Raw genomic sequence first — 24,727 nt, 5'->3', positions numbered from 1 at the left:
GCCCTGGTGTAGAGCTGAGAGTTCTGGGTTTACAGGTCCTAATTAACACCACCCAGAACAAAGCAGAGGAACCCCACACAGAGGCCTAGTCGGGCAACCTCCCTGAATATTGCAGCTTATCCCTGAAACTACGGTCATTAACAACTTCCGTGGGCTTCAGTCAATCTTTAGACAAAGCGTGAGCACCCGGCGGGCGTCTGCTCACACTATTTAAAGGGAAGACCCCGCCCAATAGGGGTGGTGGTCATGACCTCACCACTCATGCTCAGTAGGGGAGAAATGACAGCTTGTGAGCGGCTCCAAAAGTCTGAGCATGCTCAGTAGGGTGAAAGCTGGACTTAGACTGACCCGCAGGTGGCGCTGTGCGCTGGGAGAGCCAATCCTAACACCGCCTCTGGTTTACAGTCCCTATAACTTTTATTAGGGTCCATTCACACGGAGTAAACGAGCACTCATTTTGGCAAAATACACGTGTAAAGAATACACGTGTAAAAATAAGACTTCCATTGACTTGAATGACATTTTTTACACGTGTAAAAAAATGCGCCAAAAAACGCAAAGCGTTCTTTTGACACTTTTTTTTTTTTTTACACATTTAAAAAATTGTCATTGAAGTCAATGGGAGTCTTATTTTTACACATGTATTTTGCCAAAATGAGTGCTCGTTTACGTCGTGTGAATGGACCCTTAAAGAGCTATTGCCATCAGATCTATTTCTGACATAGCCACAAAATATACCATACATACTTGGTACTTAGAATTCACATTTATCTTAAGAACAGGGGTTCTCTGACTCTTATTTCGATTTACAATGGGCGTTCCAAAATAGCTGATCTGTGCCTGACATTGTATATTAAACTGAAAGTATGTTTGTATTTTTTGCTTTTATAATATTACTGGTGTTGTTTAAATAACATTATTTATGTTGCTTTTATTTTTAAAACAAGACCATTTGTATATCGATAACAATATCTAGGATACTGATAAAGAAGCAGGACTGTAGTGACTACTGCCCCAATGTATAGAATTGTGTGTTGATAGGGAAGTGGTTAAGAAAAACACAGAAAATAACTTTTTTTTTTTTTTTACAGTGTAAGTCCTCCTGCAAGGAGACAGGGACTTTAAGCAATGTAGATGACCATGATGCCGGAGTCCAGGTCTCTTGGAAAAGTTCAGACCTTTTGCATTTGCACATACAACTGAAGCAGCAAATGCTCACTAATGGGGAATCCTGTACTGGATTCCCATTAGCGAGCGATCTGGGTGACGGCAAGCGGGCCACATGCAGTGGGCAGCATTTTTTTTAGTTGCGTTTCACTTTGTGGGGCCTTAGCAAGAGAGAAAACTCTAAATCATACTATAATTATCAACCCAAGTTCATCTTTGATATCTGATGCGCTTTCTATAGTGATAACACCAAGTATCATCTTTGTATGTATTTAGATCATCATGAACATAACATAGATAACTGGATAAAGTATAAAATAATAGGATTATACCAGTAGAATAAATACTATATAAGTACAATTCTAGCAGTTTGTTCCTATGACCTACATAGCATCACATGGTCTTCAACATGTTTGTGTTATTTTTTTTTATATTTTAAAATTTTACATAACCATCAGTATATATGAAATATATACTGCTGATTCTTCCTCTACCGTCATATATACCTTGGCTTGGACTCCCATTCTGAACATGCTCATCATATTCATAGGCTATCCCCAGAAACATATTTTTTTAGTTTAATTGAAGTGATTATCGCAGCTCAAGTGTGACATTTTCCAAGCTTCAACTATTCAACCTCACCAGGGAAAAGCAGTTAAGTAAATTTGCACTGAAATGTGCATAAATATTCACATTTTTGTCAAGGATTCCTTGCACTGGTTGCCATCAATGTGCCGGAGGGAAAATTTCATGTTGCCAATATTAGGACTAGCAAATGTAGCACAGAGAGTTCTTACTAAACAGGGCCAGAAATATGCAATTTGACCAAATTCAAATGTGTGGAGTAGATTTTTAAAATCTTTTTTACGTTTTTTTTTTCGGTTTTCATTTTTTCTATTTTAAAGACCCGATAATTAAAGAAATCTGCAGAGTTTAAAGATGGATCCGTATAGTAAACGCTAAAGGAGAAGTTATTAATAAAGCGTCATCTATAACACGCATTACAACCAAAATCGGAGAAGATACAGCTTCAGTCCATACAGAATTTTACAGTTCTCATTTTAGGCATACCTAGCATTGTAACAAACAGGTCATTGCCACATATTGGAATGAGCCATTTGTGATCGATTTTTTTTCTTTAGGAGTTGGAATTTTTCTTTTTCTTTCTTTCCACAGATCAATAGTAGGCAACAAAGTTTAACAATTTAAACCCTCATCCATATCCTTTCCTTTTTTCTCAATGAACTTGATATGCATGTATTTATACGTGTTATATACTATGTAACCTTATCAAAACCTTCCTAAATGCTCAGTGAAGCAAGCAGGGCCACAAACTAGGACAGGAATAGGATCTGTTCCATATTTTGTGGCCCGGACTGTTGGCCCGCGCATGCGACCGTGTAATTCACAGGCACATAGAAATGAATGTGTCAAAGTTCTATCTGAGAGAAAAATGGACAGCATGCTGACCTAGCACAAGGTTGTCTGCAAGGGGCCTCAGGTAGTAGGTTCTTTCCGGAGGAAGCTGCAGCTTTGTAATGATACACATGGGGCTCCCACAGTAACGTTGACTTCGTCTATCTTATCTTCACCTATGGACCTTATCAAATCAAATCAAACAGGTTTTATTGGCACGTCTGAATAGATATTTGGCATTGCCAAAACTGGTAAAGTGTGTGTGTGGGGGGGGAGTGGTGGGTATGGGAGGGGGGGTTGATTTGGGGTATAACAGTCCGTGGAGTCTCAACTTCCTCTTAGTTGGTGGCCGCTATATGGGAGGTGGGGTGGGTGGTTTGGGGTATAACAGTCTGTGGGGTCTCATCTTCCTCTTGTTTGGTGACAGCTGGACACGTATTGGACAGCGATCTCCACAGTGGCCTCCCAGTAGGATGTAGAGTTTCCTCTTCTCGTCTGCAGATGTGAAGTCTGGGATGTGGGCAGAGAGTCTTTGGAAGTAGACGGCCCTCACAGCTGAGTATTTGGTGCAGTGTAGCAGGAAGTGGGTCTCGTCTTCTAGGGCCCCCTGGTCGCAGTGCTGGCACAGTCTGTTCTCCCGTGGCCTGTACGTCTGCCTGTGTCGCCCCATCTCCATCTCCAGGTTATCTATGGACCTTTTCTAGGTATACTTGCTTCACTTATGTTTTTTTTTTTTTTTTTTTCAGACTCAAAAATTTGTTTTTTTCCTTTTTTTCCATTTGAGATATTTTTATGATGCCACTGTAAAGAAGATATTGTTTTTCTTATAGCTGTAATTCTCTTTATGATAGTCTATACTTTTCACTGTTGAATAGCAAGTTACTAATAGATGATAAATTAGGTTCATATTTGGATTATCTAATCTAAAGCTGCATTCACACTGCCGCTGCTGTCCGTCCCGGGGTGTCCACTCACGGGCAGTCACCTTTGAAAACCCATTCAAATGATGGGTTTTAAAGCCGAAGGCTCGCAAGCCGTCTGCTGTTCGGTGTCCCCAGGGTTTACTATGGACAGCAGCGGCAGTGTGAGTGCCCTGAAAGTCTACACAACCCATTTGTTGGTTTAGTTTATGATAAAAAAAAATATTTCCCAACTGTGACAAAAAAAAAATTATATTTGTTTCTTTAGGCAAATATGTAATCGTATACCTGCAGTTTTCAAGCACAGTACAGACAATGGGTAAACCTGACATTGTGTCACATTCTGCCACTTTACACATACATGCAGATACCCAATATGTGTGCTTTATTTTCTATACGTGGCAAGATATATTTCAAGATCTGGGGCACTTAGCAATCCCACAGTTGAGTTTCCAGCTGCATATTGAGCTTTGGAGGTCCTGGAGTGATCGCAAACACCTCACAAATCATATCACTTCCAAAAGTAGATAGTCCAACATACCTAACAGGTGGTTTAACTTTTTTGTCTATGATTTTTTTTTCTTGAAAGAGAAAAATTTGGGTTTTTTGGCAAATAACACGGTTTCCATATATGTGTAGTGCAGGTCATTGGAAAAAAAAAAAGCCGATTTCATTACTCTTGTGTATGGGGATGCAGAATATGTTTGTCTTGTTTATCACATAGAGATAAAGAAGGGCCTACAAGAAGAAAAGGCTATAAAATATAGATAAATTAATTTATCAAAGATAAGTTTACAATATTCAGCTGAGTTTCCATAACACTTTCCAAATCATTTTTCTTATAAATTAGATCTCCAAAGTATTCATAAAGTGCCGCAATCAGAATTTAGCATTGGAAGGACAGAGGAAGAATAGTAAGAGGAATCTTTGCCTTGTCCATGTGTGCTGATATGGCATTTATTCTGCTGGGGGATGGAGATGGGGCTGGGGCAGACTGGGGCTTTGTCTGACGTCTGACATTGAAATGTGAGGATTTCAATGTTTTCTTCCTTCCTGGAAATCCAGAAATGTTTGGTTTTTCATTTTACTAAATAATGCTTGGTTACGCTAGGTTCACACCTAATCTGCTTAACAAGTGCTTACCTTTGGATACCCGCAGACCCCTTAGTCTATTATGGGATCCGCTGAGATTCTGCACGGTTTACACCCATGGAATGGAGGACAGCAACCCCCAATGGAGACTGAGCTAGAGTCAATGTAGCCTTAGTTTCTTAATTCTGCATACTTACTTATACTTGGCTTCTGATGCCCCATTCTGATGCCACTTCCACCAATGCTCCAAAGTGTATTATGATCATTAAATATAGAGGATTGATTATAGGTATTACAAATTCTGTGGCAGGGGCTTCAAGCTTGCATAGTTTAATGCCGCACCATGCCTTTCTGGACTGCAACATTCTACTGGAGTGATGCAAATATATATATATAATTGTACATCTTATGATTTCATGTTAATTTGTACATAATCTATATATGTGTGTTTACATCCTTCAATGGGCTGTGCCACTGTAAGTGATTAGCATAATTTTAGTATGACCCACTTAGTAAGTTCTATATAAAAGGAAGAGACTATAAGTCTTCTGTCTTGCTTGGAGGATTGAGGACATGCAAGGAGGCTAGTGAGCCTTGAATAAACTCCTAAATAGCCTGGAGATCTTCCGTACAACAGCCACAGTCATAAAAACGAAAGCTAACCTGCAAATCTCAGGTCTCAGCTTTATTCCTGGACAACCATCATGAGCAATCCAACTCCCATCAGGCTCAAGAAGGCAGATCATAACTAGAATGTGTCTAGAAGAGAGACGATCAACCCCAACAGGTACACTTCATGCAGCCTCAGCACTGTACCCGTCCAGCACATCTACAGGAATTGAGTACATAACCACTGTGGCAAGTATAAGTTCAAGGCTGAGAAGAGTAGTCTACTACCACCCTCTGGGCTTCTTCCAATGAGTTGCTGCAGGAAGAGAGATAAAGTCATGGCTGTAAGCGTTGGCACCCCTGAAATTTTTAAAGAAAATTAAGCATTTCTCCTAGAAATTACACATTTTGTTATACACATGTTTATTTCCTATGTGTGTATTGGAACAACACAAAAACAGAGAAAACAGGCAAATTGGAAATAATTTCACAAAAAAGCCTCTAAAAAGGGGCAAAAGTGCTGGCACCTTTTCAAAATTATGGGCTTTGTTTGAAACTTTGTTTCAAGTGCATTCAAACTCACTTGTGGCAAGTAACAGGTGTGGGAAATATAAAAATCACACCTGAAACCAGATAAAAAGGAGAGACGTTGACTCAATCTTTATGTTGTTTGTCTGGGTTTGCCACACTAGGAATTGAGAACAAAAAAGAGGAAGAGAGAACTATTTGAGGACTTGAGAACTGAAATTGTGGATAAATATCAACAATCCCAAGGCTAAAAGTCCATCTGCAGAGACCACAACATAATAAAGATGTTTTCAAATCATGGCACTATAAATAATTTCCCTGGACATGAACAGAAGACAAAAATTCTTGAAAGGTTGCAACGCAGGATAGTCTGGATGCTGAATAAGCCCTATCAAATTCCTAAGAAATTCAAGCTATTTTGAAGGCTGAGGTTGCATCAGCATCAGTGCCAATTATGTGTCGACATCTGAATTAAATGAAACGCTATGGCCCCACTGCTGACACAGAGACATAAAAAAGCTAGACTGCAGTTTGCCAAAATGTATGTGAGCAAGCCAAAATCCTTCTGGAAAAACATCTTGTGGACAGGTGAGACCAAAACAGAGCTTTTTGGCAAAGAACACAGTACCAAAAGGTAAATATGGTGGAGGTTCAAATATGTTGTGGGGTTGTTTTGCTGCTTCTGGCACTGGGTGCATTGACTATGTGTAAGACATCAAGAAATCTGAAGATTTCCAAATGATTTTGGGGCTCAATGTTAGTGCAAGTGTCAGAAATCTGGGTTTGCGTCCTAGTATGTATGGGTCGTACCCAAACATACTTCAAAGAAACACCCAGTTCTGGCCAGCAATAAGTCCGGATCTAAATCCCACTGAGCACCTGTGGAGAGATCTTAAAATTGCTGTTGGTAGAAGGCGCCTTTCAAATATGAGAGACCTGGAGCAGTTTGCAAAACAAGAGTGGTCCAAAATTCCAGTTGAGAGTATGTTAGAAGCTTGTTCATGGTTATAGGAAGAGTTATTTTTTTCTAAAGGGTGTGCAACCAAATATTAAGTTGAGGTTGCCAGTAATTTTACACGGTGCATTTTTTGGAGTTGCGTGTGAAATTATATAATTTTTGGCTTTTTCTCAGTTTTTTTGTGTTGTTCCAATACACGTAAAGGAAATAAACATGTGTATAACAAAGCATGTGTAATTGCAATAATCTTTCTCGAAAATTTCACGGGTGAGAACATTTATGGCCATGTCTGTATTGGCAATAACAAGGCATACCATGAAAGTCTACCCTGTTGCTCTGGGGTTTAAAATTGCTGGTTCAAAAAACAAAAATCAGTGGCCTTAGATGGAATAACTGGTCATGGTTTGGACATTACAATTCAATTCATAGATAACTCACTCGAGATGGAACCACAATTCTAGTTTGTACCAATGCCTGGTCATGGCTGTAGAGTACACATGAGTTACTTGGGCATGACTTGCTAACCAATATGATCTAACTGAGAGCTCTTATAGTACTAATAATTAATATGAGCTTATTTATTTTTTATTTTTTATTATGTCATTCAAATTTGTTCTTGTCCAATCCATGAAATATAAGGATAAGTTCTGGCATTTTATAATAAATTTGGTGGATGACTTTGTTATCTATAGCAGTCCATTTGGACAAAGATTTTATCATCCACTGTCATGTCAGGGATGGCAGTAAATGCTTGCATGTTAGGGGCAATGATGGAGCAGAGAGTACATGCCTCGATTACTAAGTCCAGCACCTTCATGCTGTGTAATGTGAATTTTGTCAGGGATAAGAATCCCTGAAGACAAACCCCAAGCGACACTTACATTGTTGCTGCCTAGAACTGTTCAATATCAAACGCTGTCTGTCAGATTGTGACCAAAACATGGCGTTTGCCTCTCCTCAGTGCCAAACAGTATAACCTCCTCTCCATCAAATCACTATAATACTAGCTAAACATTTTTTTTAAATGTTTTGTTTTTTAGAATATTCTTCCTTTATTCTCTTAACAGTAATATACACATATGCAAAATGAGTCAACAACCAAAGGTGAATTCAAAAGCATAAATCAAAACCATGCCAACCAAGAACCACCAATTTATTCTAAAAATACAATTTTTTTTATTGAAAATCATAAAAATAATGACAACCAAAAATAAATTTATAGTCACAAAAAAAATTCAAAAAGGGGACTAATACAACCACTATACATTAACAGATGTAAGGCCATAAGACAGAAAAGAATGATGCCACAGAATGAAGAGCCACAGTGTACAAAAGGTAGTAGTAATGATACTAGGGCACAATATAAATATCCATATAGCATACAGACTAAAACTTGGTCAAATAAAGTACAAAAAGTATAGAAACTGCGTCATATAAACATCATCACATATATCACAAAGTGCCAATTCAAGCACACATATAAAAACAGTTCACAGCAGGACCTTACCATGTGTAAAGGCGCCTGATGCGCGTTTCGCCATATTGGCTTTTTCAGGGGCTCATTGGAATGAGTGGAGTTTAAATAGAACAGGCTCTCATGATCAAATCACGACCGCCTAGGAAACGCCAATATGCCACCATAATATTCTACTAGGATGCCGCCATATTAGTTAGAATGCACATGCGTGAAGTTACAGTTTGTAACTGTAACAGTAAATAGGTGGTTCTATCTTTTCAGCATGTTTTGGTTATAACAGTAATACTAAAAAAGAACAAATCTTACTGTATTAATGTAACTGTATAGTTTAATCTTTTTTTTCTGTTCCATCATAAGAACAGTAGAAAATAATAATCAATAAAGACAGATTAATCTAATGATGAACAGGAAATAGTCTCAAGGAACGCCATCACTATAATGGTATCCATTAGGTATCAGATCCATCCATGATTTCAGATGGCTCTGGTGGAAGCTTCGGAAGCAGATATGAATGTAACCTAACTGTAACCTATAGTGAATCCTTTTCAAAATTGCATTAAAATGGTATTCTATAGGGGTGATCTTCCTAAAGAAGATGGTTAATATGTAAAACTGAAATTCTGTTACAGAAAATGGGATCTGGGTAAGGGGTGGGTATATAAGCTATGTGCATCCTGCATTGACTAATGAGAAAATATTCTTAAACATTTATGACCCTAATTATACAGTTCGGTATTTAGTTAGTCTCTGCTTGCTTATCTTGAACTATAGTTTTGCTTGCATGTTAAAGGACATCGGCTAAAGGAAAATGTGAATACTAGAGAACGAATATCGAATATCGAAACCCATTATGGTCTATGGGGAAAAAATGCTCATTTCAGGGGATCCCACTCTTCAACACAGGAGATTCACCAAGTCCACTATGGCACCCCAGGAAATGATGCCAACACCCTGGAATGCAATTGGGACAGCAGGGGAAGCATGTCTGGGGGCATCTAACATGCCCAAGTCACTGTATTATGTCGGGATCCCTGTCAGCTTTTGATAAGCACGAGCTGACTTTTTCCCATAGGAATGCATTGACCAGCATTGACTGGCCAAATGCCATAGAGAGTACAGCATTCGACCAATCAACGCTGCTTCTGCCGGAGGCTCATCTGTGAGGAGGCGGAGTCTAAGATCGGACCAGAATGGAGACTGCTGTGGACCGATCTTAGACTCCGCCTCCTCCGGCATTTGGCCAATCAACGCTGGTCAATGCATTCCTAAGCCGAGCTGTAGCAGTGCTGGCTGTGCACTCAGCTCGGCTACACCAGAGATGCTGCCGAGCTGAGCACACGGCCAGCACTGTTACACCAGAGATGTGAACCCTGCTGCACACTCAGCACTGCTGCATCAGAGATGTGCTGAACCCTGCTGCACACTCAGCTCATCTTAGTATTCGCTCATCTCTAGTGAATACAACTAAGCCCAGTACCTTGTCCCAGACTTGTCTAACTTCAACAGGCAGTACGGCAAAGCCAGGAATATTGCTAATGCTAGAACATGGATGGAGGATTTCAATCAAATACTGGAGGACAAAGTCTTTTGTAAGGTGGTTAGTCCTAGTTTTGTTTCCATTTCTAGGACACATTATTTTGCTCCATTAATTATAAAGAAGATTGAAGTTAATACTTACAAACAACTTAATGGACAAGCCATGAGAATAAGCAGGTGTTGAAATATTTTATTGTAATTTTACGGATTTACTACAAGAGTTACAATAATAATAATAATAATAATAATAATAATAATAATAATAATAATAATAATGATATTATAGGTTTAAGGATATATTATTTCAAGAAGCTTTAAAATGTTTTTATTGGGTTGCTGATAAGCAAAGTACTTGGAACAAGAGAATACAAGCCTTTCCTGGAAATGACAATTGCTTGTATAAAGCAGAAGGGTATATAAATATTAATATTATTCTATTAATTCCCATTTTACCCGCCCACTGAGCTGTTAATCCCCATGAGAGCAGAGCTCAGTGAGGGATTATCTAAGTGTTTAGGATGGCAACTGATCCCTTTTCCTCACCGTTATTCCACAACTTGAAATTTATATTTCTGCAGGGACCCATCATGCTTCACATTACAGAAATATACGGATTTGCCACAAGAGAGAGGTTCAAAATGGCACAGCAGAAATGAGTGTTAAGGTTGTGTCTCTGCCTGTTATACTAGATATAACACTTGTCAAATAACTCAGCTGACCCTTCAGTATCTATCAGGCTCTGCAGTGATTTGAGAGTGCATGCTGTACCCTTCAGAAAATGTTCTCTGCTACAATCGACCTTATACACACAGAGAATCAAATCTTGAGAATACAGCTGTAAAGGATTACAGCAGGTATTACTGCACACCGCGCGCTAAGATGGACCTACAACATTCACCTTTTAGGTTAACCTGCTTTCTTGATATGAATTGTAGAAAAAGGCAGCAGTCAATGACATCAGCTCTAGTGCTTCAGTTTTAAACCATTCTGGATGATGCTTGCATTTACTTAAAGGGAGTCTCTTAAAGAACAGTGTCTATTGAACTATAAAGCAGTGTCAGATACCCCAGGTTCACATGAAAACATTGCTTTATTCTGCTTCTGGATCATTGTCACCATTGCTCAGATTTTAGCTTTCCTTCCTGATATGCTAATGAGCTGTTTGATGCAATAAGTACGTCACCATTGTTCTCATCCCTCTGAAGAGCCATCTCCCTGCTATGATTGACAGGACCAAACAGTGGACATATCACAGGGTATGTATAGGCAGCACATAGGTAGTAGAAGGGTGATATATGCACATTCTGTAAGGGGTCTCCTGGCTGTGTCTGCCTGTCAAACATACCCAGAAGACTTCACACAAGCCTGATGAAGGGTTGTATACCTGAAACGTTGTATTATATACATCAATAAATGAAATTAAGAAGCATAATCACATGTGGAGTTTGGTTCTACTTTTCTCCTGTCAAACAGTCGCCATGTCATATCATTGAGAGTGAGAGGGATTGAGCCCTGGAAAGCGTAGCTTTTTGTTGACACCTTCAATGCACCAAACAGCTCATTAGCATATCTGCATATCTGAAAATAGCTAGTATTTTAGAAACACTGATCGGGAAGCAGAAAACATGTATTTTATTCCCAGGAACTCTAGCTATCTGACCTCACTTGGCAAGTAATTGTGCATTGGCTGCCTATCCATTATAGAATAAAATATAAAGTTATCCCCCTCATCCACAAGGCTCTCCATAATGCTGCACCTCCCTACATTTCCTCTCTCATCTCTGTCTACCGCCCAAACCCGTGCTCTCCGTTCACTCAATGACCTAACACTTACATCCTCTATTATCAGAACCTCCCCTGCTCGTATACAAGACTTCTCCCGAGTTGCACCACTTCTCTGGAATGCTCTACCCTGGACAATCAGATTAACTCCCAATTTCTACAGTTTCAAAAGCAAATTAAAGACGCATCTTTTCAGACAAGCCTATCACAATTTCTAACGTAAACCCTTCCGTACTATAATTAGAATCCCCAAAATTTAACCCTCCCCTGTCCCCGCTCCCACACTACCCCACATGATATGATGCCATTTCAGGCTAATTTTATATGTGTCCAAGCTCCATCTACATGTTAAAGGACATGACTAGTGATGGCTCATAAAGTTTTATCTTTGTGTAATGACAGTAACCTTTATTACAACATGGTCTGACCTCTGTATAAGCAATGCCGGCCCTGCTACCTCTTGTGTCACCCCCTCTACCTCATAGATTGTAAGCTCTTGTGAGCAGGGCCCTCAGTCTCAGTGTATGAAATGACTTTCTTTGTTATGTATTTTTCTGTCTGTATTTAAACCCTACAAATTGTACAGCGCTGCGGAATATGTTGGCACTATATAAATAAAATTTATCATCATTATTATTATTATTATTATTATTATTATTATTAAGAGTGTGTGGAGCTTGAAAAGCGCTGTGCAGTACGTTTTTGTCCACTAAAGATCATATATTTTATTCACCTTGTTGACACGCCAATCTGTGGACCAGAGATCGCAGACGTCCATCTCCAGCCGTTGGCCTCCTTCCTATAATTCAATAGGGACAGTTGAATAACCGACTCCCTTTAACTTGCTGCATGACTCAGAACTTCTTTACAAATGTATCCACCACTTACTATCCTGAGCAGTTGGTGGTTTGCCTACATGTTTTACCAAGAGCGTAAAAAGACCACTAAAACCAACTCCTTCAGAACCCTTGGCTCAGAGGGGCTCCACTTTACCTAAAACTACACAAACACAAACAAAATACCTTCCGTAGAGCCAATGCAAGTCATTTTTTCACACTTCTACTTAATCTTTCCTCAATATTTTCTGCTAAGAATCAGAACATCTTTTAGTACTGAGTACAGTATCTCCTCTAGGTTTTATGAACAGTTACAGCTCATTCAGAAGTGGATAGATTGATTGAAAAGCTGGTTTTTAGATGATATGTCCTGACTGTCTAAGCTCCAAACCTCCTACGTGACAGAAGACTGCAAAACAACTCATTCCATAGGTGAGTAATATCTTCAAAAATGTGTTCATCTGGTTTAACTTACATAGTTACATAGTTACGGGGTGAAAAAAAAACTAAGTCCGTCAAGTTCAAGTGTTTTATTCTTATAAACCCAAATTAATCCAGAGGAAGGCAAAAGCAAAATTCTCCATAAAAAAGAATAAAGATAGTTCTTAACACTTATTACACCTTTATAGGCACGTAATTCTCAATCAATCATCAATCTTTTCTCCATTTTTTTCCACTTGATGCTGTAATTTGTTCCATAGCTGTCAGGTTGCCAGAGTAAACAGTTAATCCATATATCGAAACACTCTATATGACTAGTCCCCAGTCCAATGACCGTAGAAGACCGCTACTCAACCCTGAGTTTGACAATGAAAGAAATAGAAAGGCTAGTTGCAGGTGTAATAATCGGGGGTGTAACTATAGGTGGTGCAAAGGTAGCAATTGATATCTGGTCCTGGACCCTCAGGGGGACCGAAGTCCTCTCTACAACATGACTAGACACCAGCAACATATTTTCTACTGGGACCCAGGAGCTTCAAGATATTCCTCTGCTAATTATTAGAGATGAGCGAACAGTAAAATGTTCGAGGTTCGATATTCGTTTCGAGTAGCCCCTCAATATTCGACTACTCGAATCGAATATCGAACCCTATTATAGTCTATGGGGGGAAATGCTCATTTCAGGGGTAGGCAACGTTCAATCAAATTATACTTACCAAGTCCACAAGTGAGGGTCGGGCTGGATCCTCCGTGCAGTCTTCTCCTTGCAGCGTCCCCGCGGCATCTTCCGGCTCTTCATTCACTCTGCCAGGCATCGGGCCTGGACAGAGCTGACTGCGCATGCCCGCACTACAAGTGGACATGCGCAGTCCAACTGCGCATGTCCGCTTCTAGTGCTGGCATGCGCAGTCGGCTCTGCCCAGGCCCGATGCCTGGCAGAGTGAATGAAGAGCCGGAAGATGCCGCGGGGAAGCTGCATGGAGAAGACTTCTAAAGGTCGGAGAAGCACCAGCATTGATTGGCCGACTATATAGCATTCGGCCAATCAATGCTGGTTCTGCATCAAACTTTTACATTCGAACAGCGAGTGGTACTCGATCGAGTACGAGTATTTCGAATACCATAGTATTCGATCGAATACCTACTCGATCGAATACTACTCGCTCATCTCTACTAATGATATTAAGAATTGCTATCCCAGCACCCATCAGGTCTGGGGAGTGAGTAAATTTTGATAAAAGGTACCAGATCATAAAAGGTACCATATATAGCAATACTTGGAACAAGAAAGGGACTTACCTATCAAATAGCTTAGATTAAAGGCACAAATTCCCAGAATGCTAGTATAGTTTATTCTCAGATATAGAAATAGAACGTATGCTGGTAAAATGTATTTTTTCCATTATGTCTCCAAAATGTGAATTCTCTTATTCACATCTCGGATTTGGAAGCTGCCATCTTTTTAGGAAAGAAAATTATTCAATCAAAATGTGAAATTCTCGGAGCGGCTGTGAATCTCAAGACTAGTCATGTGTAAGAGCCATTCCAGATTATGGTAATTTAGAATCTATTTGGAAGATGATGTCAAATATTTTTGCTTAAACAGTTAAAAACAAAAAAAAATAAAATAATCTGTGACATACTATATGAAGAACAGCTTAACTGATGGACTTAAAGGGGTTGGCCACTTTCAGACCAATATTGACAAACAAATGTACAATAAAAAGATATACATTTTTCCAATATACTTTCTGTATCAATCCCTCACGGTTTTCTAGATTTCGGTTTGCTGTCATTCATTCTGTTACTTCTAGAGCAGGGGTCCTCAAACTGCGGCCCACGAGCCACATGCGGCCCGCCAAGCACTTCTGTCCGGCCCGCCAACAACGCCAGCAGGTGTGCATTTATAATGAAGCTCCTGGGGAGATCGGGCCAGGCCATGGAGCGTAGTTCACTTTACCTATTGGAGGATAAAAAATACCGGTTTCCCCGCAGACAGGCCACAGGCGGACACTGATGGTCACCTTTACAAACCCATTCAATTGAATGGGTTTTAAAGGTGACTGTCGGGTTTCCGTCCTCTCTCCAGTTTTGCTGGGACTGAAGATGGAAACCCAATGGAATGCATATACCTGACACCGAGCACAAGTGTGAACGCCCCCTGAGATTGAAAATTGAGTGTCCCGCTCCACCCCATGGTTGCATTCAACTCCATTTTTTCTCAATAACACATAGGAATTGCCTTAAGAAAGACATCTAAATGTAGGAGAAAAATAGCCTTTCTTAAGGCTATTCCCACGTGTTATCGAGAAAAAATGTGATTTTAATGGTAGAATCCCTTTAAACTATATTTTGCCCCTCCAATGGTCTGAGGGACAGTGAACTGGCCCACTGTTTAAAAAGTTTGAGGACCCCTGTTCTAGAGAATAAGACTCTGACCATGGTCATGTGATTTACGGTCCATGGTCATGTGATTTACGGTCCATGGTCATGTGATTTACGGTCCATGGTCATGTGATTTACGGTCCATGGTCATGTGATGAGCACACAGGTGCACAGCTGATTACCAGGCAGATGTCTGATTATTGAGCTGTGATTATAACGAGCGGCACCTGTGTCCTCATCACATGACCATGAACCGTAAATCACATGACCATAGTCAGAGTTTTATCCTCTTGAAGTAACAGAATGAATGACAGCAAGCCGAAATCTAGAAAACCGAGAGGAATTGATACAGAAAGTATATTGGAAAATTGTATATCTTTTTATTGTACATTTGTTTGTCAATATTGGTCTGAAAGTGGCCAACCCCTTTAAGCATGACAAAACCTATAGATACTTAGCTGAACTCCTGAAGCTATTTTGCTCAACATCTCCATATGTTTGGAATCCACATGCCCAATTCTTATCTCGTCTGACATCTGCTGTCAAGAGAGAGTCAAGTGGACCCCATACTCTTTAGATATATAGCTGGTCCCCCCCAATAGACAGGCTCTTCCTTGGCATGAAAGAAAACAAACTTCTCATCTTGGTTTCCTATTGTCTTGTTAAATTGTCACCCATCTTGGGGCACAGTAAAAGGTAATTGAAATATCATGGTGATAATAAGCGAGGATTTGTGCGCATGCGGTGATTTGTAACTTCAACAATGAATTTTATTCTCTGTTTAATTAAGTATATGTCACTATCAGTCTATCTGATTTAACAAGTATAATTAAAATTTAGCACAGGAAGAAGAGATTTTTGATTCTTTTTCATTTCCTATAGGACTTCAGCATGAGTAAATCAGACATAGCTAGAGGGGAATGAAATGTAGATTTCCTTAAGAGCGGTGCTTAAGATTGTTTTTAATAAAGATGGAGGTCTCGCTGCTGAAATTGCTGTCTGCTGATAAGTGCCCTGGCTGGAACCATTATTGGTGCTAATACCCTCATTTAAAATTAGGTTTAAAAGCATAATAGATAAGACAGATCAATTTATTTTATAAGACGATCAAAGCTATGAAATAATGTATTGTAAAAAGGAATGCTGTGATCATTTTGCTACGGGGAAGTTTGCAAGCCAACCTAAACCATATTAATTGTTGCCATGGGCTGACATTTTTAATTAGTTGCTTAGTATGTTGTCTGTTATACGTACCTCCAGCCACAAAGCAAGACTTGACAGTGCCTTTCAATCCTTACATGAAGTAACTCCATGCAGTCTTGTCTTGCAAGTTCAGCTGTGCTCCAGACTTCTCTTGCCATGGGACAGAGAAGAAAAATCAGCAATATAAGCTGTTACACTATTATATATGTCTTACTGTTAGCCATAAGATATTCTTACCTCCTCTAGTAGAGCTCCCTGGCAGTCAATCACAGAAAGAAGCCTTCCAGTGGAATATGAAGCTACATCTGGTATTAGTGACTACACATGTAGTAATCCATAAGAATAGATTATCATTTAGAAGAATAGACTTAGGATTCCATGCATGGCTTTTACACTCAGTGACAAGAAAAACATACCTGGATAGAAATGTCGGGCTGCTTAAAAACTCACAATGCAGTTATGTCTCATGCAGGTAGGTAAATGACTACAGGCGGGATCTGAATAGATATAAGAGGCTTTGCCCATTTCCCTATAAAGACTCTCAGAGGCTACTTTAGGAGTAGAGTACCTCTTGGTGATAGATTGCTGACTAGTAAACATGCAAAACGTTTTGAACAGGTGACAGACTTTGAGTGGGGGACGCATCATTGGAGTGAGGGAAGCATACCGAGATCTAAGTAGTTGTGTTAGAAGGTGTTACATGAGGGCAAGCACACACTGTGAACAGGCTTTGGATTGGCCACACAGACCTCCAATAGAGAATAATTTCAATCTGCTGACAAGCTCGGGCAGCTCCTACAGTTTTCTTGTCCATCATCCAGACACAAGTGGTGCCTTCTTTACACACCCAGTCTCTGCCTAGAGCATTTCCAGGTACTTGGAAGAAGGGAATTTGGTGGTACAGCTTCCATTTCATGTCCTGCCATTGACAGCCAGCTACTGCGGCGTTCATTTGCCATGGTATCGTGAAGGTGAAACCTGCAGGGCTACATTCTAGAACTGTAAAGCCTTGAAGCAATGAATTCAGGTTCTTTTTAGAATCAGGTTAGAGTCCAGAGACCTCAAGGTGAGAGCCTTAATACTGTCTTTACTGTAAAGTGACACATTGCCATAACTGCTTGTGTGATCATCTGGGAAGCCATCGCATATGATAGTGGTAGTTATGTAAGGGACACGTGCAGAAGACCCTGCGGCCACATGTGTGGTCTCTCATGGCCACAGCACATTGCACATTGTGCAGTACAACAAAGGCACCCTATAAGTTCGTCTATAACTTCTACAATTGTAAACATTTAAGCCAGATATTACAATGGAAGATTTTTAGTTAGAGGAGGGGAGCTATAGAGAGTCCTATACAGGATACCAGTCAACCTACTAGTAAGTCTCCAAGAAATAAACCAGGAACCTGGGATTCTTCATTCCTGTGACTGTTTTGTTCATGTATATTTATAGGCTGTTTTAGCATAAATGTAGCCTTATGTATCTGTAAGTATTTTCATAAAGCTTATGTTTCTTAGCTTATGCCTATGAAGCTTATTCTTAACCTTATGGTTACTTTATTAGAGACAGCCATCTAGTAGTGTATTGAGCTTCTTTTGGATTTCAGCAATTTTTGTGGCATGTACAGGCATCATCCACAGATATCAGAAGACACAGGGTGTGCCAAGACACCATTCCACTAAGCACCATTGCCCCACCTCACCAAACCTAAACTGTTGACACCTAACTTTAAGGTTTCATTGATTCATGCTGCACGTGCCAAATTCTGATCCTGTCAGCATGGTACAAAAAAAAATCTGGATTCACTTGACCTGGTTTATCTACTGTTCAGTGATTTTTGTTCCTTTTTGTCCACTTGAGCTTTGCCTTTCTGCTATTATTAGGACTGTTCACACTGCTGTGCTATCTGTGTGCTGCCCATACAGCAATTTGTTAACACAAACATTGGTTGGAGCATTTTTTGAAATTTTAAAAACTGTTCAACCACAAGACAAAACACATCTAAAAAGTCAATAGGAGAGTGCTGGAGAACTTGTACAGCACACATCTGTAAAAAAACAGATGTGTGAATAAGCCCTTGAACAAAACTGGCACCCAGACTGGTCACCTGCTTATATAGCTTATCTGTGCTAAGGAAGGACGAGTTGTGTATTTGGACACATTGGTAGATGTCAGCAGTTTGTTAGAACAATTCTTTACATCCTCCTTTGACCCCTTCCAATGATGAATTGTTACATCCATGGGATGTTCTTCCTTGATCAAACCATTCTCTGTATCCTCTCAGCACTGGTCTATCAGAAAATCCCACAAGGTTGGTAGGTTTTCATATACTGGCCAAGGATAATGTCGCACCGAGGACCATGCTTCATTCAAATTGACTCAGAGAACTTGAATTTCCTATTCTAATGTGAATTCACACAGAAATGTAACCTATTGAAAACTTGATTTATGCTGAACTCTGGGGTCATGTTTAATGTACATACATGGATACGGCAAATGTAAAGGGATAAAGGGGTTATCCAGAGAAGAATAAAGCTGACCGATGTATTCCCTGAACTGGATAAGCTTTATTACGAACATATATGTATGTTCCTGATGCCCCGAGGTTTACCTTTGCAGAAGGCCGCAGGAACTGTGTGAGTACTGAATCCCATCAACTTCCTTCACTTCCAGTTACACAGTAAGCAGAATCGGTCATGTGAAGGAGACTTGTAGCATCAGTGGGGGGAGAGAGCGGGGATGCTCCTTGTTTATATAGGGGGGTACTCTTTTGGCGTTTAATGTGTGATCAGCGCCGCACAACTAATGAGGCGAGGTGAGGCACCCGACTCGGGCGGCGCATGGGAGGGGCGGTACCCTGGACAATTTTTTTTTTAAACTTTTTTTCTTTGAACCAGCGCAAAGAGAGCTGCTGCTCTCCTTGCACTGGTTCAGACGTCTACATATCAGCGTAGGCGGCGTCATCACGACACCTATGCTGATACGTAGATGTCTGACTGTCGAGAGAAGAGGATCATGGAGGCAGCGGGAGCAGCACCAACAGTGTGATCGGTAAGTATAACATCATTTTTTTTGTTTTATAATAGGCGCTACCTGCTGGAGTATCTCCAGCAGGTAGCGGCCTATTTACCAACCTGACCGGACTTGCTCACTGCCGCCCCCTCTTCCCCTTGAACTATAGGCTGCGGTGGCCGACAGTGAATAGGCCTGGGCCAGGCTGCGATCCCACTGCCACTATTATTATACTCGGGAGTCTTTTCAGTGCCTATTGGCACTAGGCACTGTGGGGAAGAAGGACGTTCCTGACAAACTGTCAGGAACGCCCTTCTGACTGTGAAGAGCTATGGTACCGGCACCAATAGCTCTTCACCTGGGGCACAGATCGGGAAAGCCGACAGTTCGCTGAATTCAGTGCACTCTCGGCTTTCCAGCAGTATATAAAACTGCCTTTGCCCAAACCCATGAAAGGTCCTCTTTAACATCGAATCCCGTAGAGATGAGTAACAGTGTTTATTATGTTCCCTCATCTCCCATGCTGCTCCGATTATTATACTCGGGTGTCTAAAAAGACCCCTGAGTTAAAAAATAGAGCTTGAAGGGTCCACTGTGGCCCCTGTAACCTCTATTATGCCCCACAGCAGCCCCCCTGCAACCTCTATTATGCCCCACAGTCTATTATGCCACTGTGGAGCATAATATAGGCTGCAGGGGCCACTGATTAGTTGGATATCCATCTGAGGAACTATTGTAGTGGTGAACACCAAGATGTATCACACCATTTGTTTCATTCACACTTCGGATATTGGTCCTATATGTTCTGATGTAGAAATATTGGTGATACTTTTTTATAGGTGTGATAAGTGCTATCCACAGATCACCATTGCTAAATGCACAAGCTCACTATATGTTACTATATGAGCAATAGCTCTTCATTGTAATCATCTAGTGGGGAAGGTACTTTTTTTCTATGTGCCATTATTGGCCTTAATATCACCTAGCGGACGTCCGCTTGATACTGATTTAGCACTTCACTTTTATTTTGCGATCTTCAATAAAAGTTATGTATTAATATATCTCTGTGTTACACCATCCACTTCTGTGAATAAGAATATACAGTAAAGCTTTCTCATTTTCCGGAGAACCCCTTTAAAGTCAAACCAGAATATATTTGTCTAAAGAAAGAGAAACCCATCTGTAGATCGCTGTTGTGGGGGGTTGTTGCCCCACGTCAGTATAAATCAGGGTTCTTTTTTCACTAGTTAGGTTAGGAGGTATATTGTGTATAAATTCACCCCTTATTATTTTTTTATTTTTTTTACAGAGATAGATATTCACTGAAGTTTGTTTTATAGTAGTTTTCTCCCAGGACATGACCTACATTGAAATGAATAGAAAACCTACGAGAAGAAGGCTTTCCTGCCTCAGTGTAGGAGTGCCGTCATCCTCTACAGTAATCCAATTTGGCATGGAACTAGATACTGGATTGTTCAGGAACCCAGGGACAAAAAATGTTAAGCACAGGGATTAGACAACTACTGGGTTACCATGCACTTGTTTTATAGTAAAAAACAAACAAAACATATATTCAAGTATGGAAATGAAATCCAAATTTTTAGCACAACAACACTTCTGGGTCTGAGCTGCGCTCCTGATCTGATACTTGGATTGGGTTCTTTCCAGAAGCCCCATAGGAGGGGAACAGAGATCACACATGTACAATAATAACAGGATGTATGAATATGCAGCTTTAGTGAATAGTGATGGAAGGCATGGAGTGGGCGCGTTTTTTGTTTCTTCCATTATTCCACAGTTTATATATTGTGTTCATTTCATATTGAGTATTGTTGAAATACTAAACTTGCACTGTGGAAAGGAAAATATCTCAGCTAACGTCAAACGTTTCTAATGTAACGTATGCCAAAATAATATGTTTGCCTTATGTAAAAATACAGGAGAAGATGCAGAATCGGCTCTCGAAAACCTACCATTAGTTGGAAAAGTAGAGTTATTATTTTCCATGTACAGTATGAACTGAACATGATGTAAATATACAGAGGCTTGACTTAAAATTATAAACTGCTAAAAACTAATATGAGCAATTTTAAAGGGAGTCTATAATTCGTAAAATGCATTTTTAGCTAAACATATGCCTGAATAGGCTTTAAAAAGGCTATTCAGGTGCGGCCTCTACTACTGAAACTGACTCCACAGTTTCTTTAAAAAGGAAAAAGTTGTATATGTAAATCATGCCCATGGAGCACCCTCAGGTCCAAGCACCCTGAGTCATACCTCTGAAAACACCCCTTCATTGCTTGTGCTCTATATACCCTCCTCTTCCAGACATCCTGTACTGCCCTGTCTTCTCCATTCTCGCTTCAGCATAATACTGTGCATAGGGGCTAGTATGGGGCATAATACTGTGTGCAGGGGACACTATGAGGCATAGTACTGTGTGTAGGGGCCACTGTGGGGTATAATACTGTGTGCAGGGGCCACTATGGGGCATAATACTGTGTGCAGGGGCCACTATGGGGCATAATACTGTGTGCAGGGGCCATTATGGGACACAATACTGTGTGTAGGGGCCACTGTGGGGTATAGTACTGTGTGTGCAGTGACCAGTAGGGAGCGTGCAAGCATACGCATGAGGGTTGGGGGTTAGGTGGATCGGAGGGCCCCATGTCAAATGTTCGCCTTGGGGCCCAGCCATTGCTAGTTACATCACTGCCCCAAATAATACTAGCCTTAGTGATCTGTCATCAAATTTTGCTTCCCTTTCTGTCTGATAAATGTTTTGGGCTAACTAGTTGTAGATTCAGGGTTTCTGAGCGCAAACTTTCAGGGCGACATATGCAAATGATTGACAAATTTTTATTAAGAAAGTCTTCGCATTTAAAGACTAGTAATGGGCAAATCAGTTTGTAATGAGTCTGGTTCATCCCAAATATTCCAAACTGTTCTTTAATGAAACTGAACAAATTGCGATTCGCTTCAAATGAATAAAAATGGCCACACTATGAGAAAATGGCCACCGCCACGTGTTAGACCAGGAAATACAGAGCAGACAATGTCATGTGTGCAGTGACTCACAAATCATGTGATAGCAACATCTGATAGTCTCTTCTAATAGACAGTGGTGGGTGGAGCTTACCACGGCGCAAGCTTGTGCACTTCTGACCTAGCCTATAGTCGCTGTGATGGTGGAAATGCAAAAATGGTGGTTTGGGTTTCTTTATTTTGGCGTATTCACCCAATACATTCTAGCCTGCTGTAATCTTATAAAGCCTATAAATCTGTGGTGTCTGATCCATACACAGTGTGAAGGAGGCAGAGAGCAGAGAGCATTGTTGTAAATCTGGACAAAATATTTGAATCATTTATTTAGTGTGCATAAGTGCACAACGTGCGCATATGTAATTCTAGATATTCATCACAAATAATAGTGAGGTGGTAGTGGTGGCAGTGGCACTACTAGTAGTGTATCCTTTGCTGATGTGAAAAAAAGAATCTCTGTTATTTTGGCATTTATTGATTTTAGCAAAATAACCGCCATGTGTGTCTAAAAAAAAACAAAAAAAAAACCATGAGCACGCACGTTTCCTTAATAAATGGGTAATTTGGGAAGCATTTTAAATGTTTAAATGCAAAAAAAGTGAATATCAGCGCCTTGTATGATTTGAGTTGCATCCTCTGCTTACCATTCGTTTTTCCATAGACATACATGTCAGATTCACTTTGACATAGCTTCGGCTGTGCTTGCCTTAGAAAGCCATAAATTGGGTAAATAGGTTCCTAGGAGCCCTAAGAGTATTCTACACTATGTTTTAAGCTCATTTAAAGCATGTTTTATAGCAAACTTGTTTGTCTCAAAACGAACCAAGGACCCATGTGGCTAGGTCTGAACCCGAAACGAGTCTTGAGAGGTTCGCCCATCTCTAATAAAGAACCCCAAAGGACTACTATGAATAATCAAATAACCATTATAAAGTTTCAGGAGTGTTAAAATTTTTGATTGTGAGATTTGAAAATTGCTTTGTGCAAATGTAATCTACGTATATACTCGAGTATAAGCCGAATTTTTCAGCACAGTTTTTGTGCTGAAAAAGCCCCCCTCGGCTTATACTCGAGTCAGCAAAAAAAATTATTATTTTTTTTATTTATTTTTTTTTAGGGGGGGGAGGTCTATGACCAGCAGCAATATCAATTTATAGAACCTCCCATAAAATAGTGGAAAAAAAAAGAAGCTTTAAAAAAATAAAAAAAATTAAAGTTCTAAATCACTCCTTTCCCTAGAATAGACTCAAAAGTAAAAAATGACTGTGAAACATATACACATTAGGTATCCCTGTGTCTGAAAGTGCCTGGTCTACTGAATATAGGGTATCTGCAGTGCTCCTGTTCCATCGGGAAGGGGTTAATAGGAGCTCTGCAGATACCCTATATTCAGCCAGACTGAATTCCAAGTGTGTGTGTGTGTGGGGGGGGAAACAGTTCTCAGGCTCAGGGAAGGGGCAGACAGACAACCAAAACACCCCCTCCCCTTTCCTAGCACCCAGCAACTACGGCACCCAAAAACTCTGACCATTTTAATTTTTGAAATTTTCCAGTAGCTGCTGCATTCCCCCCCCCCCCTCCCCCTCGGCTTATACTCGAGTCAATAAGTTTTCCCAGTTTTTTGTGGTAAAATTAGGGGGGTCGGCTTATATTTGGGTCGGCTTATACTCGAGAATATACGGTATATATATTCTTTCAACTAAAATCTGCAAAGCTGTCCAGTAAACATACACACCATTTTGGCGTTTTATCACATAACTAGTATATTGTCCACAGATATAGAGATCCTTCAGGGTCAAGTGCTATAGCTGAAAAGTGGTTGACATACTGTATCTTAGATAACATTAAGAGAGCAGATTCTGGCTTTTCTGCTGCCAAGGTGAAAATTAAATTGGTGCCCCTTTGAAGTTAGAAAATTGGCTGAGCATGTACATTACATAGCACTGAAGTTGCCCGAATTAGATATGTCACTGAACCCTTGGCACATGCACAGTGATTGAAATAAGCCAGGGACATACACCTGGCCTCATTGCTCAGTATTAAGGGGTTTTCCTGGAATTAGACAAACTGTGAAGGGGCCCAAAACAGGTATAACATTAAACAAAAAACAAAAACATACTCACCTGTCCCTGGCTTGTTCGATTGCATGCCATGTTGTGGTCCCCAGAAGCCAATCGCTCCATATAACTGCTGAAACCAATCAGCAGCCCAAGTGATTGCAGAAGAGGGGCTGGTGACATATGTGTCACCACCATAAGTGACATCCCCCGTACCTCTCCAGCAATTGCTGATGGACCTCAGCGGTTTCTGGGGAACAAATCAC

Source organism: Leptodactylus fuscus, chromosome 7 (genome assembly GCF_031893055.1).
Source record: "Leptodactylus fuscus isolate aLepFus1 chromosome 7, aLepFus1.hap2, whole genome shotgun sequence".
Classification (NCBI taxonomy): Eukaryota; Metazoa; Chordata; class Amphibia; order Anura; family Leptodactylidae; genus Leptodactylus; species Leptodactylus fuscus.
The sequence above is the reverse complement of the archived record's forward strand: the minus strand, read 5'-3'. Positions refer to the sequence as shown.